Below are 17,120 nucleotides of genomic sequence, written 5' to 3' on the forward strand. Positions count from 1 at the left end.
CTTAATTTCATCTCAATTATATAGTTCACATTTTTTGTCCCAAAATATATAGTTATATATCGTATTTAATAATATTTTTTTTCACTTCTTTACTAATATACTCCTATTAACTAAACCTTGAAAATTGTGCAATAATTTTTAAAAACATTTAAAGGAATAAAATTTGAGGTTTTTAGGAAAATTGTTTTTCCAATTATTTTTCTTAATATGTGTACAAAAAAGTTAGAGTACTATAATCGAAATAATCTAGCAGCCCAAGCGTCATGGTTCGATTGTTCTACCCAACAAGAACAATTATTGCACTCAACAATCTTCATTGCACTCCTTGTAATCAATGAGAATCGAACTCATGACCTTTGCTCTGATACCAATTGTAGTACCGAACGTTTGTCAATTTACTAAAAGCTTACAGTTTCAATGTTCCTCACTTACGGTCATCGTTATTCTATAGCTATATATATTAACAGTTTAAAATAATACATTATCAATAACTCATGTTAGCATATAGATATAATGTTTAATATAGTTTTAATTTGACACAATATTGATATTGATTCTTATGCAATTATTAAGTCGAGTTTCCATCATTTTGTTGATTAATATTGAGCAAGTATGACATGCTTGGTATCATACATTTGTTCTATTTTCTTTCTTATGTATGTATTCTCTGAATCGATATAATTTATTATGTATTTGTTAATATGTAAGATATTTTAATCAAATTAAATAAAATATTTATTTTGTAATGTTTTAATTTATGTGTTAATTACTTGTTTTACGAGTATTGATTTATGTAAAAATAATAATAACAACATATATAATGCATTTTAAACCTTAATTTAAATTATTAATAAATATTTTTTCATCTATATGTTGAATTTTTATATATTTTATGATTTTTTTTTTCATTTATCATGCATTATTTTTTCTCTATGAAAAAATAAATAGTCTGATCATTTTTATTAATAGCAATCTCCATGGTGGGTCTGGCTCAACGCGAAGACCCATTCGGACCTGTTTGTGAACCCATTTGGGTGAGTTTAAACTTGTCTCTACGGGGTGGGTTTTGTAACGACCCACGTCCTTCCACCGCATCCCTTCCCAGCCTATAGCATGGGCTCGGACCGCATGGTTCGACGGGCATCGCACTCATGACCTCCCCACTCCTGGCATTGGGGAGGTCATGAGTGCGATGCCCGTCGAACCATGCGGTCCGAGCCCATGCTATAGGCTGGGGAGGGATGCGGTGGAAGGACGTGGGTCGTTACAAAAAGGGCGCCCTTTTTTGTAACGACCCACGTCCTTCCACCGCATCCCTCCCCAGCCTATAGCATGGGCTCGGACCACATGATTCGACGGGCATTGCACTCATGACTTTTCCACTCCTGGCAGTGGGTTTTTGCCCTCCCCAAGGATTGAACCTTGCACCTCCAGGCTTAAGTACAAGTTCTTATCATCCCTGGTATCATTGAGCTAGCTCCTTCCACCGCATCCCTCCCCAGCCTATAGCATGGGCTCGGACCGCATGGTTCGACGGGCATCGCACTCATGACCTCCCCACTCCTGATAGTGGGTTTTTTGCCCTCCCCAGAAATCAAACCTTGTACCTCCAGGCTTAAGTACAAAGTTTTATGATTCCTGGTACCATTGAGCTAGCTAGCTCAATGGTACCAGGAATCATAAAACTTTGTACTTAAGTCTGGAGGTACAATGTTCGATTACTGGGGAGGGCAAAAATCCACTGCTAGGAGTGGGGAGGTCATGAGTGGAAGGACGTGGGTCGTTACAGGTTTAATATAAGGTTAAGTTTAGACTCGGTCCATATCATCCATTCATTGAAGTATTGTTATTCTTTAAATAAAGTATATTTTATAATAATTGACAATATACACTATTTGAAAGAAAAACTATTACATGTTTAGTTATGAAATTAATATAATCTTTAACATTGCAACTAATAAAAAAATTTGTAATATTTTCGAAAATGTAACCCTTGATTTTCAATATTTTATCATTTATGGTCATCATTATTTTATATCTACACTAATAGTTTAAAATAAATATTATCAATAACTCATTTAAGCTTATACATATAATATTTAATATAGTTTTACATTGTCACAATATTGATATTGAAACTATGCAATTATTTGAGCTAGTTTTTTGTATTTTTTTCTTGATTAATCTTGAGAAATTATGGTTTGTTTCGTATCATGAATTCACTTTATTTTCTATCTCATGCATGTATGCTTTCAAGCAATATTATTTATTCTGTATTTGTTAATAAGTAAGATAAGTTAATTAAATTAAATATTTATTTTGTAATTTCTTATCTTATGTGTTGCTTATTTATTTTGTGACTATTGATTTATGAAAAAAAGTGTAATATAGATAATGCATTCTAAACCTTAATTTAAATTATTGCACAATTAATTTTTTTTTTTATATTTTAGATTTTTCTCTCTTTCACTTTTTTTTTTCCATTTAACATCCGTTTTTTATTTTTTCTATGAAAAAATCAATATGCACATCATCTTAATAGAATTTTTTTGATGGTTTCTTTCCCAACTGCATTCTGGTATGAATCGTCTTCTATTATTTGTATGTCAATATCGTTAATGATTGATGTAATTGTTGGATATCCTCTTCTTTTTTTTTTTTTTACTTTCTTGTTTTTCAAAATCTAATTATATCCTTTTGCTTATAATGTTTTCGTTGCTGAAATTTTTATTGAAATTTAAATGTCATTAATTACAAACGTTTACATTTAATCTTTTATTTCAACTTTTTTTTTTTATATTTTGAGAGTAAATACATATTCTTATTTATTTTGGTGTATCTAAATACTTGTGATATATTGAAATGTTTAACGACTTGTCTTCATATACGTAAATCAGATTTTAATAATAATTTCTAATCATTATATAGTTTCATTAAAAATAAATAAATTATTTGTATATCTTGTTGATGGATCGAATCGATATAATCTTTAAAATCTAAACTTTCCTCTACATTTTATAGGGGTAATTGCATACACTACCCCTGTGAAATACCGATATTGCTAAAAACCCCCAATAAAAAAAGAATAATCTATTAAATTCCTGTGTTTTTTAATAATTGAGCACTTACGTCCTCATTTTTTAAAATTTTGAGCATAAAACCTCTTATCATGTACGTGTTTTAAGGGTATTTATGCTCAAAATTTGAAAACACAATGGGTTAATAGTCATAGGGGGTTTTCAGTAATCTCATGATTTCACAGGGATGATGTATACAATTATTCCATATTTTATTATGTATATTATAACATGTATTTGGTACACCCCACAAATAATTTGGAAAAACAAATATCTTTGAATTAATATGACGTATCAACACTAGAGAGTTGATTAACATTCAACTGCTAAATAATAAATATCAGCATAATTCATAATTAATACGTCCCTATATTTTGTCATTGTTTTTGATTTCATCTTTTTAGTTTAATTTCCTTGTCAAACTTATGACGTCAAGAGCATGTGTGTCCGTTCTTTCGTAAATTAAACGACACATCAGCCCTATCTCTAATTACATTATGCATCGTAAATACCTCATAATTACTTGTGAAGTGTCCGGGTTGTAGAATAGGTAAGCTTTTATCAAATAGTCAGGATCGGATATCGATTCTCTCTACCAACATCTTCTCAGGCGAACATGACATATGTCACATAAGTGATAATACTTGCTCAGTGCGGCTTATCTGACAAGTTTGGTTTGTAAGTTATTGTGTTAGTCCTGAGTTTACCTAGTGCTAAACCAAAATATAGCGACTGCATGTTACTTAATTAAAAAAAAATTCTAGAAGAGACTCAGAATCTCTGCATGAATAAAGATGCCTACATGAGCATGTCTATAATTACACATGGATTTCGATGATTACAGCTTCTGCAAATGATCTTCGATTTAAAATTTTACCGATTCTCCATTCTTTCTTCTTCTATGATTCGACAAATCCTCAACTCCATTGGGAGATAGATTCACAACTTCTTTCATCTAGTGGATTGAGCTGTGTTGTTCAATGATGCAACATTTGCTTCGTTTTCTTTGGCTAATCTCTGACACACTTGATTCTCTATATCCATTCTTCGTGAAAAATCTTGAACCTCCACTAATTCTTGGACTTCCACTAATTTGTCTTTAAATTTCGAGATTTGTTCAACGTAAAAGTAATGCGCTTTCATGTTTTCTCTATGTTTGCATTAATGTCAATTTTATCTCTAGTTCTTCCATTTTCAAGGCAAATGAGATTGAAAAAATTGAAACTAATCAAAATTATCACAAATATAATGTGATGTTTCTGGAATGAAAACCAACTTATAATCATCAAATATATATGTGTAATGAAAATTGAAGGGTATAATTTATTTTTTTTTACAAACCAAGATCATTGAAGTACAATATAAAATGTGTATGTTTTGCATTTTTGTTCATTTATGTTTGTTTTAGTGATTTTGATCATTTATGTCCAAATTGCATTTTTTTTTTGTACCGTGTCTTCAATTTTTGGCAATTTTAATATTTTTTTATCAGAATACTACCATAACATTGAACACATTAACGACATATCAATACCATATCAATATTACATCAGTTGTAGTTGTAAAATGTAATCGATGTTAGATTCGTTGATTTTTTTTTTGAGGTTATGGTGTCCTAGATCTTTGTCTCATATAAAGTTTACATCAATCTCTATGTTCTGAAATTATTTTGTTTCAATTTTATTTGAGCAATAACAAAGTTAGCAAAGAATTAGATGTCCAATCTTCTTTAAGGGTGAGTTCAAATCTTAACGTCACTCATGTTTTTTGCAACATACACTCCATATATTTTGGTTGTCAATACAACTTATATGTATTTTTTATTTTATGTTATTTTAGACGTATCTTTTGAAATATTGGGAAAGATATTTAAGTAAGTCCTAACCGAATAAGATCATACAAGAAAATTTAGATAATTTTCTGAGAGAAATTATATTGTTAATATAGCATGGGAAACTTTGGGTTGTGTTTACAAATGAAATATACAAACCTTTTTATACTCTACTCATCTTAAGTAAAGTATTATACATTTATGCATAAATGGGATCTTAGATTATTCCAAGTTGCTTAAATACTCTATATTATTCTAGCATTAACTAGTTATGTCTAGAATATTGTGGATGTTTTTATATAGGATTCTAGATGCTCAAGATACTTCTTGAACACTCTAGATTAATGTCTATACTTCCGTTGAGTTCTTGAATGTGCGTTAGAACCTTCTAGACTTTCTTAAATAAGGCTAAACAAGTGTAGATCATTTTGGATCAGTCTTAGCCTCTGCAAGCCCCTTCCGAAAAATTTTCCATTTATTCGCAGGCCAAGTTCTAGTTTGCAAATAACATCGACAAAGCTAAAGATCAAACAGTACTATAGGATCGGATAAGGCTTTCTTTTCCGTTTATGCGACATGCTTATAATTTTATAAGCGAGATTTTTGTTGTGTATGTTCTGCTTATGTTGACCTTAAATGCCATTTTTGTAGGGTGCAAATATCGACTCTGATGATGAATCGAGAAAAATCTGAATGTGGTTTATTATATTCGATGAACTTAAAATATGTTCTTTCATGTGATTGATTAGGGTCATTAATTTCTTACATGGCGGACTTCTAAACTTTGCAGATTATGCAAAAATTGAAGCAGAAGTTCAAGTCGTATCCCCTAAGATGGGACTTCAGAATGAAATTAGAAAGGGTTTTTTGTCTTTCTTTATTCTTGGATCTTGTGCTTTTTAGGAGTAAATCAAAGTTTTACCGTCACTTTCTCGATAATTTTTATGTGAAATTTAGTATACTAGAATATCTAAGAGGTAGTTTGAAGGCTCTTTGTTGATTATTATTTTTAAAGAGTCATCTAGTTTTTTTGATGTTTTAATTTAATGATCGTGACTTTTTATATCAAGTTGATTGTATAAGTAGGTCTTTCCAAATCAATAAAAGTATCGCATTTTTCCTTAATTGCTAATGGTTAACTTGGTTACACATTGTTAATTGACGGACATGTTATTGTGGATTATGCCAGAGCGAACATGACGATAATAATAATTGCGAAATAAAACAATCAACAAGAACACCAAGATTTACGTGGTTCACCCTATATAGGCTACGTCCACGGAGCTGCTGCAAATATTTATAACCGGAGAAATATTACAAGTGTATACAAAACACTATATCTCTCACACGATCCCAACACCCGAGTATTACCGAGAAAAATATTTTTCTAACTCACACAAGAGAACACTCAAGAAAACCCAAGAAACTCTTTTTCTTAACTCTCTTTTCTTTTGCTCTCTCGCTCTGGGATATATAAACTAAAGGGGAAGGAGCTCTACAGCCTTAATAAAATTTCAAAAAATCTTTTCTGATGTAGAAGATCAGACAAAGCTGCAACCACAGAGCATACTCAGAATTTTAAGAAATTTTTCACCAAGAATCCTGGACACCGTAACAGCTTTGATACCAGTTGTTGTGGATTATGCCGGAGCGAACATGACGATAATAATAATTGCGGAATAAAACAATCAACGAGAACACAAAGATTTACGTGGTTCACCCAATATAAGCTACGTCCACGGAGCTGCTGCAAATATTTATAACCGGAGAAATATTACAAGTGTATACAAAACACTATATCTCTCACACATGTGAGACCAATTGGGCTACAAGTCCGATCTCAGATAAGCTTAAATTGATTAGCTGGTTACACAAACATGTGAGATCAATTGAGCTACAAATCATGTTTCAGATAAGCTTAAATTGATTACACGCCGTCTTGTTTTATTTATTTTCTGAAACAGTTAGGGTATGGTTTCGTCACCAAAAACTTATACTTGGTGTTATTATTTTGAGTAGCATTACACTATACTGGAATTAATATCTACGTGAACAGGGGCGGATCAATGATTTCGGTCTTGGGGGGGCCGTCTCAAACTAAACACAAGATTAAAAAAAAAATTAACGTATCAGTTATATTCAACTAATTAAACATCAAATGTATGTTTTGAACAAAATATTTGTAGATTAAAAGAATTCGACGTTCATTAGAATTTTTGAAGTTTTTTTATGATAATATCAATACAAATATTTTTAGCAATTAATTACAATACATATCATCAATGCATCCAAGAGAAAATTGTCCTTCATTTTGCTATGAAACCTAATTTTGTTAATATCCATGATTGAGAATGACTTTTTTTTCTATAATAGCTGTAGAGCTTGAAACTGTAATCACAGAAACGATCACTCTCAAAACAAACTCCTATATCGATCTCTATTGTTTCTCATTCTCTTTTATTTATTTCAAATATGTTATTTAATTATTTTAAATATATATATATATATACATATATATGTATATATCATTTTATTTTATACTCAATTCATCTCATATATATACTTCTTTTTCTCACATATTAACAATTTTTTTTTGAAAATTTCAACTGGTAAATAACTTTCCAATATTATCTTATTTAATGGATACTTATATGGTGTAAAAAAATTATTGAAAATAATATATATATGTAATAAAAATCTCAATTAAATATGAGCATATTAATTTTAAATAAAAAGTGGAAAAAATATAATTAATTATTGTACAAGTTTATATGTTTTAGGGAAAAAAACAAAAAAAATGATTATCTATGAAACAAAGAGATAGAAAGTTTGTGTGTAACTTTAGATGATAAATTTTAAATATATCAATAATCAATAAATATACAAATATTTTAGATATTTGGAGTTGTTTTTTCGATTAACATGATATCTTCTTTCATTTTATTTTTTTATTATAATGTCATTTTATTTTATATAATTTTAGAGAATAAATTTTAAAATTTTTAGGAAATAAATAATTTATCATTAATCAAAAAATATAATAGTTTAGTTAAAGAAGAAGGGGGAATAATAAGAACAAATTAAGAAGGGGGAATAAGAAGAAGAAATTATGTCTGTGTGACGTGAGAGAGGAGAAAAATAGTTTTTTTTTTAAAAAAAGAGAGAAAATGAGAGATGAAGAATGAAAAGGAAGACAAGAAAAAATAAAAAAAGAAAAAAGAAAAAAAGGAAACAGAAGAGAGAATGACCGGGAAAAAAATAAAATTCAGGGGAAAGCATGTAGAATCGAACCCTGTTAACCCTGTTAGAAAATGAACACAGGAAAGCTTCTGCCGCTAAGCTGCATGAACTTTCCTTTATTTTAATAGGGCCTATATTATATATACTAAACTCATAAATATTAAATATATAGTACTAAAAAAATTTTAACTTTTCGGCCCGGAGTTCTATGGTGGATCCGCCCCTGTACGTGAATAAGAATTGATACGAAATAATTTAGAAGAATAAAATTTTACTTGTACTTGCAATTTTTCAATAGTCTTTTCAAAAGCGCATGCAAAAAGTTAAATTACTAATTACATATACCACATATTTTAAAATATACTGAAAAATTTTGGAATAGTAAAACGAGGAGAAAATGGTTTGAAAGTAAAAGCACTACACATTCAAATTCACAAAACCCTCCATTTGAAGCCATCTCCATAGCCCTTTTTCGGACAATGCTGCAACAGACGAAGTTTGAATGTGGTGTAATCCATAAAACCCGGCCCACTGGTGAAAAAGAAAGAAAGAAAATGTTCATTAATTTCTTGGTTAGTTTCGGCCAAACCTTAAGCACTTGGAATCTTATAATTCCTAAGCACTCTTGCGTGCTACACTGCCCCTAAGCCCATGGGCGGACCCATATAGGGCCCCCTCAATTTTTTTATACAAAATTTTTATTATATATTTGTACTATTTATTTAATAAAAGAAAATATAGTATATGCCAATTTTAATTCATATTGGTGTAATATATTGACAAATAAAATTATTTAGGGACTTAGCAAATAATATAATAAATTATTACGTATTGATGACAATATTTTAAATTTTTTGCTTGTCTTTTAATGATATAAATTATGCATTCGTGATTTTTTTATGAATTGCATCGTTTAACATAGTTAGAATTTTATTTTTACTTGAATTACATTTTTCTGATCTCTCAATTTTTTAATGTGTTTAATTAGTTTTTTTTTTATTTTTAAAATTGTTAACAGAGATATTGACAAAATAAACTAAATTTAATGTATACAAAAGTGAGAAAACAAAGTGGTTACCTAAGCTATCACCCGACAGAGCAACACGTGACTTCGCTTTTAATTGCGCCCCTGAAAAAATTTTTTGGGTCCGACCAATGTCTCATCCTCTCCGCATGATTGCAGCCGTGCATGATTAACAGCTCCTCGAAATTCCGCTTAAACCGGCACCCCGTCCAGGGCCGTATCTTAAACTGCTGCAGCAATCATTTTCCAAAAATCAGCAGCCCAATTCCGTCCGAGGCCGTATCTTAACCAAGCTTTGCTGTGGCCATTTGGAATGGAATTAAGGTGATGCTGAGAAAGAACTGCTCGTGAGCCGCATCTCTTGCGAAGAAAGCTCGAATCAAGCTGGTCTCCGTGGCTATTATAAAAAAATTGAAGAATATCGTGCACAACCAACAACAAAACTGTCCCTTAAACTCATATGTTCAATATTCGTTATGTTTATTACCACACATTAATTTGGTGTCGTTTGTCGTCGACTGTCGCTCTTCATCACGTACACTCCGTGATCATAAATATTTCTAGCCTCGAGTTCTTAGCTTGAGTTGTTCGAGCTATTCATTCTCTGCCCGATCTAGTTGCATTAAAATTTGACTTACTAGTTGTTCAATTTAATTTAAATTCATGTTAGATGCCAATATTTGTTGTTAATTTCACGTAGGGGTTGAAAATTCATGGACAAGGGCATAAATTTCGAAACCTAATTTTAAAAATTGAGGCTCTTGTTTAATTTAACTTTGAATAACTAAATTAACTGCTTATAAATTAAATTTGCACCTTAATTGTGAATTTTGATAGTTTATTGTGATTTTTTTGGGATAATTCCTGATTACGAAATACGAAAGATAATTTGGTATAAATAATTGTATTTGACTTTTAACGCTAATATAAGACATCCAATATTTTAATCTTCGCCCAGGACCTCATTTTTTGTTGAACCGCCCTTGTCCTTGGTCAAGGCGGCTGTGCCTATGAATCATAGGGCAAGTGAATGAAATCAAAGCGGCTTCTTCTTGTGTTCTGTCATTTTGCACTTGCTATAAATTGAAGTTGAATCCCATGTTGTGCATTTCAAAACGTGAACACAAGGCACTGTTGCCTATATTTTGACAACACAAAAATATCATATTGTGTGAACAAAATGAAGGACATGGAGATTGGAGGCTAAATGATATCAAATAAATTTCAATGTATTTGAAATATTTAGGAACAAATACAACAGAACTCTATGTTGCATCCTACAGCTAATTTATGATCAACTATCACCCAGAATTCAATTCATCAGTTGATGTAATAATATAGCGAAAATCATTGGATCAGATTGACCATTTCTGTGAAAGGAAACGAGGGATTAACCAAATCAAGCATCTTTTTCATCATCTTCATCCTGTGGATTGTATAGAAGTTCATGGCGGAGCTGGTTGTACTTTTCGCGCAGCTGTTTTATTGGGATGAAATCTCCAGCACCATCCATGCCGTAAAACAAAAAAGAGGCATAAAGATGATCAAATGCATCCTGCATATAGTTAATTGATCACAATCCACAAGTTTTGAGATATTTATTTATTCGAAAACCCAGTTTCCATTGAAAGATGGTTTGACTAACTGAAAGGAATATTTTATTTTTTAAAATCATCCTAGTTTGAAAAAGATTTTATTTAATATCTTTTGTCTTTCTTGGACATGAAGTTATTTATTTCTTTGAATAACTTGTTTTAAGTTTTAAATAAAGTTATCAGAATATTATTATCATATTTCTATTGATTTAAATTTCTTTTTGTGTAGATTTGTCTTGATCAAGATCTAGAGTCCTACGCTTACAAGAAACATTCTAAAGGAGGATTCTTGGTCTATTTATTGAAGATTTGCGTGCACAAGGAAGTGACCGAGAAAATAGAGAGACCGATACATAGAGAGACCGTAGAGAGAGACGGAGAGAGAGCTACAGATACATACGGGAGAATCTCTGAAGCTTGTCACGGTCGTGGTTGCTTGAAGTCGTGAAGAACACTCGAAGATTATTGATTGAAGGGTGTTTACATCTCACGTATTTTGGCTTCAAGAGTTTTTTTTCTCCTTACTATGTTTTTAGTTATTCTATTCCATATAGAATTTTTAGAAGAACTTTTATTCTTTATTTCTCACTTGTTTTGAGAAATTGAATTTTACAATAATCACTAGTTTTAGGGTTTGTAAAAATCTTTGAAAGTTTTCTAGTGAAGTTTTGCCCTGAGGCGCTGCAAGAGTATTTTATACTCTTGCTTAATTTATTTGAGTTTGTTTATTTGGTTGCTTATTTTTTATACACGCTTAAAATTATTTTCCGCTGCAAATTACTCAAGGTGTTATAGTAGTTGTTGTCAACACCTTGTGACAACACCTCAAACTGTTTATGTGCAACCATTATTTCCTTACAAGTGGCATCAGAGCCATATTCTTGATACACTAAGAACTGATCTTGGTTGCTTATTTTATTACAGGGAAATAAGATGGACTCATCATCTGTTTCGAATTCGTTTCTCAAACCTCCAATCCTTGATGGTGCAAATTACGCACTTTGGAAGCATAGAATGAGGTATACTATTAAAGCTATGGATGTTCGTGCGTGGCAAAGTATTTTGACTGGTTGGACTCCTCCAACAACGCAAGATGACGACGGACTATATCATTAAGAAAGAAGAAAATTGGACTGCCGAGGAAACACAAAGCTCAAGCTACAATGCTAAGGCACTCAATGCAATTCTTGCAACTGTGGATATGAGGATGTATGAGATCATATCTGACTGCACTATTGCTAAGGACGCATGTGATGCTCTTCAAGAACATTGTGAAGGAACAGATAGTGTGAGAAGAACAAGATTGAGATTGTTAAACGCTAAATTTGAGAGAATCAGGATGGATGAGAATGAGACTATTGCTGAGTATGATAAGAAACTTAGGGAGATAGCTATAGAGGCTCATGCTCTTGGAGGACCTATTGCGAGTGAAGCTATGGTGAACAAGGTTCTTCAATCCTTGCCTAAAAGATTCAATGGGAAGATATGGGCGCTTGAAGAAGTAAAGGACACTTCAAAGATGAAGATGACTGAACTGATTAGCATCCTTCAAGTCTTTGAGATGAACAATACAGAACAAGAGAAGAATAAAGGAAAATCAATAGCTCTTCAAGTTTCGAAGCCCTCATATGAGGAATATGTTAAATTTCATCAAGAAGTTCATCAATCTGATTTAGAAGAGGATTCGATCTCTCTCATGACTAAGAAATTTAATGATTATCTGAAAAGGATGAAAGAGTCAAGAAAGACGGATAAAAAATTCAAGACTCCAATGTTCTCCAACAAGCCCTTAAGGATTACTGGACCAGAACAATCACCAAAGAAACCTACTGATTCTTCTAAGCCTCGGATGATAGTAGATGAAAAGAAGAAGTTTGTCTCAAAGAAGCTAGACACGGTTCAATGTCATGCATGTCAAGGTTTTGGACACTATGAAAATGAGTGTGCCAACACGCTTAGGAAAGGAATGAACACGTCTTTGAGTGATGAAGAGTCTGAAGAAGAAGAACATGAAGATGAAGAGAGTCATACTGCCTTATCTGCCTTACTGAAAAGCAAGAAAAAGTTTCAAGTCAATCTTTTAGGTGTTGCCGCAGGTGTTGCCACACCTGGCTGCAGCATCTCTCAAAGGTCAGTTTGTTTGAATTCCTACACTACTGATAATATGTGTGATGATGATACAGGTGAAGAGACAATGTCCATAGAAGAAGCTCAGATGATGTTTGAAGAATTAGATACTGATTGGATTGAAAAGAATAAATTGAACACTATCCTTTCAAAGGAAAATTCTGATTTAAAGGCTGATGTGTCAAGGCTGGAAGTCGTGCTGAGTAAAAAAGACATCGAGTTAAGCCAAGTGAAGGAAGAGCTCGGAAAAGCAAAAGCTGTGTTGGCTAAGTTTAATTCAAGCACTACCAAGCTTGATTCTTTACTCATGATGAGAAGAGATGGAACAGCTGGTTTAGGTTTTGAAAACAGCATATTTGAGATTGGAAAAAGCTCGAAAGGGCCTGTGTTTGTCAAGGAAAGTAGCAGTACAAAATGCTCAAGCAAAAAGGTCTTACCAGTTGATCCTCCAAAATCAAAGCAACAGCTTGCTGCTTCTTCAAAATCCAGAAGGAAACGTAAGTACATCTGTCACTACTGTCATAGACCCGGTCATATCAAACCATACTGTTTTAAGCTGCAGGAAGACTACTGGAATAGATCTGCATCTAAGGTATTGCCTAAGGTGTTGTCAACACCTCCCTACGACATCCCTAGAAACAGAACATATGTAAGAAAGGTTTGGGTACCAAAAGCTGATATTCAATGTCATATGATTTATACTGTTTTGAGGACTAATATTTCAGGTGCATGGTACTTTGATAGTGGAAGCTCTCGTCACATGACAGGTTTCAAGAAGTTTCTCACTGATTATGTCGAACAGAAAAGTGGAAAAGTGACCTATGGAGGAGGTTCAAAGGGAAACATTGTTGGAAATGGAACTCTGAATGTTTTTGGACTGCCTAAGCTTCGCAATGTGCTTCATGTTGAAGGATTAACCGCGAATCTAATAAGCATAAGCCAACTTTGTGATGATAATTTGCATGTACAATTTGATAAGAAATTATGCAAAGTTTTTGATGAATCAAATCTCTGTGTCATGACAGGTACTAGGTAATCCGACAACTGCTATCAACTCGGAGAAGAGATGACTTGTAGACACACCAAATTTAATGAGTTTGATATATGGCATCAAAAATTGGGTCATGCAAATTTCAAGACATTAAAGAACTTGAGTAAGTTAGATGCTGTGAGAGGTATGCCTAATTTAAAATCTGGTATTCCATTCGTGTGTGAAGCATGTCAGAAAGGGAAGCAGACTAGGGTGTCACACGAGGTGTTGCCAACATCTGTGACAACACGCTGCCTCAAACTTTTACATATGGACTTGATGGGTCCAATGGATGTTGAAAGTTTCGGTGGTAAGAAATACTCTTTTGTTTGTGTGGATGATTTTTCACGATATACTTGGGTAAACTTTTTAAGAGAAAAATCGGACACATATGATGCATTCAAGAAGCTGCTTACTAAGATTTCAAACCTATACAATCTAAAGGTAATCAGAATTCGTACTGATCATGGTAAGGAGTTCGAAAACTCTTCTTTTGCTAGCTTGTGTGATAAGAAAGGTATTTCTCATGAATTTTCTGCCCCTAAAACTCCACAAAAAAATGGGATTGCCGAGAGAAAAAATAGGACTTTGCAAGAAATGGTAAGAGTGATGTTAAGTTCTAAAAATATTTCAAAACATTTTTGGGCTGAAGCCTTGAATACTTCTTGTCATATTTCAAATAGGGTTTATTTGAGGAATTGTACCACTATGACATCCTATGAAATTCTCATGGGAAAGAGGCCAAACCTTAAATATTTTCATGTTTTTGGATGTGTGTGTCACGTTTTGAATGATAGAGGCCAAAAAGTGATAAGTGCATGTTCTTGGGATATTCATCAAATAGCCGAGCCTATAGGATGTATTACTTGAGAACAAGGACTATTTTTGAGTCAATTAATGTTGTTTTTGATGACTTTGCAGATCTAAAGAAAAAGACAGCTGAGGATGAAGTTGATGATCTGCTGGATAATTCTGGAAGTTCAGATGTTGTCCAAGGAGTGTTGCCAACACCTCCGACAACACCTTCTATAAAAAATCCAGAACCAAAAGATGAAAAGCCTACTGATGAGAATATTGATGAAAACAGTGAGGTAAATGAAACTGGAAAGAATGTTCCAAGCAGAATTCAGAAGAATCACCCAACCTCACAGATTATTGGAGATGTGCATGGAGACTTGCAAACTCGAAGGAAAGAGAAAGTGGATTATCGAAAAATGGCAGGTTTGTTATGCATGAGTTCTACGTATTCTCAAGTAAGATTCTCTTGCTTCGTGTCAAACATTGAGCCCAAAAAGGTTGAAGAGACATTAAAAGATGAATTTTGGGTCAATGCTATGCATGAAGAATTAGAACAATTTGTTAGGAATGATGTTTGGTACTTAGTACCGTGTCCTGCTCATGGTAATGTCATAGGAACTAAGTGGATTTTCAAGAATAAAACTGATGAGTCGGGAAATATAATTAGAAATAAAGCTAGGTTGGTAGCTCAAGGGTATACACAGGTTGAAGGGGTGAATTTTGATGAAACATTTGCTCCTGTAGCCCGCATTGAGTCTGTTCTACTTTTGCTTGCTATTTCATGTAACATGGGAATGAAACTTTTTCAAATTGATGTAAAAAGTGCCTTTTTGAATGAGATCCTAAATGAAAAAGTTTATGTAAAACAACCTAAAGGTTTTGAGAATCCAAATCATCTTGATTATGTGTACAAATTGAAAAAGACATTGTATGGATTGAAGCAAACACCACGTGCATGGTATGAAAGACTCACCGAGTACTTGTTAAACATTGGTTTCAAAAGAGGTGAAGTGGATAAGACTTTATTTGTACAAAAGTCTCAAGGTAATATCTTAATTTGCCAAATCTATGTGGATGATATAATCTTTTGTGCTTCAAATGATAAACTTGTTAATGATTTTGTGAAGTGCATGTCCTCTACATTCGAGATGAGCATGGTTGGTGAATTAACTTACTTTTTGGGATTACAAGTGAAATAAATGCATTATGGTATCTTTTTGAGTCAAAGCAAGTATGCTAAAAATCTTGTGAAGAAGTTTCTGAATGATAACACTAAACACATGTGCACACCTATGGGGGCAAATGAAAAACTGTCTAGAGAGGATGTTGCCGAAGGTGTTGACAACACCCTTTACAGAAGCATGATTGGTAGTCTTTTATATTTAAGTGCTACTATACCTGATATCATGTATAATGTTTGTCTGTGTGCTAGATACCAGTCTAATCCAAAGATTACTCACTTGAAGGCCGTAAAACGTATACTGAAATATGTGGCTGGAACTTTGAACTTGGGTTTGTGGTATACTAAAGAAACCAATTCGAATTTGGTAGGATTTAGTGATGCTGATTGGGCTGGGGATTTAGATGAGAGAAAGAGCACTTCGGGAGGATGTTTCTACTTGGGGAATAATTTAGTATCATGGTATAGCAAGAAACAAAATTGTGTCTCATTGTCAACTGCCGAGTCTGAGTATGTTGCTGTAGGTAGTTGTTGCTCACAACTTCTGTGGATGAATCAAATGTTAAATGATTATGGTGTTAAGAGTGATACTCCTATCGTGTACTGTGATAATTCTAGTACCATTGATATATCCAAAAATCCAGTACAACACTCTCGAACCAAACACATTGACATTAGACATCATTTCATTCGAGATTTGGTCGAGAAAAGCATGATCTTAATTGAGTTTGTTGGAACAAATAACCAATTAGCTGATATATTCACAAAAGCTTTGGATTTTGAGAGATTTTCCAGTTTAAGGAAGTCTCTCAGTATGTGTGCATTATAGACAGAACTTAGATGTTGTCAGGAGTGTTGCCAACACCCTGTGACAACACTCTTTTTTTTTTTTTTTTTTTGCATATGCATTTTAGGACCTTAGGCATTCTGCATTCATGCATTCATTCTGTTTTGTGATGTGTTGGATACTTTGTAACCATTGACTGGTTTTCACTCAGGATTCTGTGCAAATTGTTTTACAATTTAATGAGATTTAATTGAAGAAGAGTTCTGACTAAATCATGAAGTAGTGGAGGGATGTTCGTGTATTCCATGATCTTGTCCCAAGTGAAAAGTGATTTCGCAAATTCAGAAACTCAAAATAACAAAATGGTTAAATAAGATCATCTCAATCATCAAATTTGATTGAAAAACAGAAGCAAATGGAAAAAGCTACCT

Source organism: Henckelia pumila, chromosome 2 (assembly GCF_033568475.1).
Source record: "Henckelia pumila isolate YLH828 chromosome 2, ASM3356847v2, whole genome shotgun sequence".
NCBI classification, from domain to species: domain Eukaryota; kingdom Viridiplantae; phylum Streptophyta; class Magnoliopsida; order Lamiales; family Gesneriaceae; genus Henckelia; species Henckelia pumila.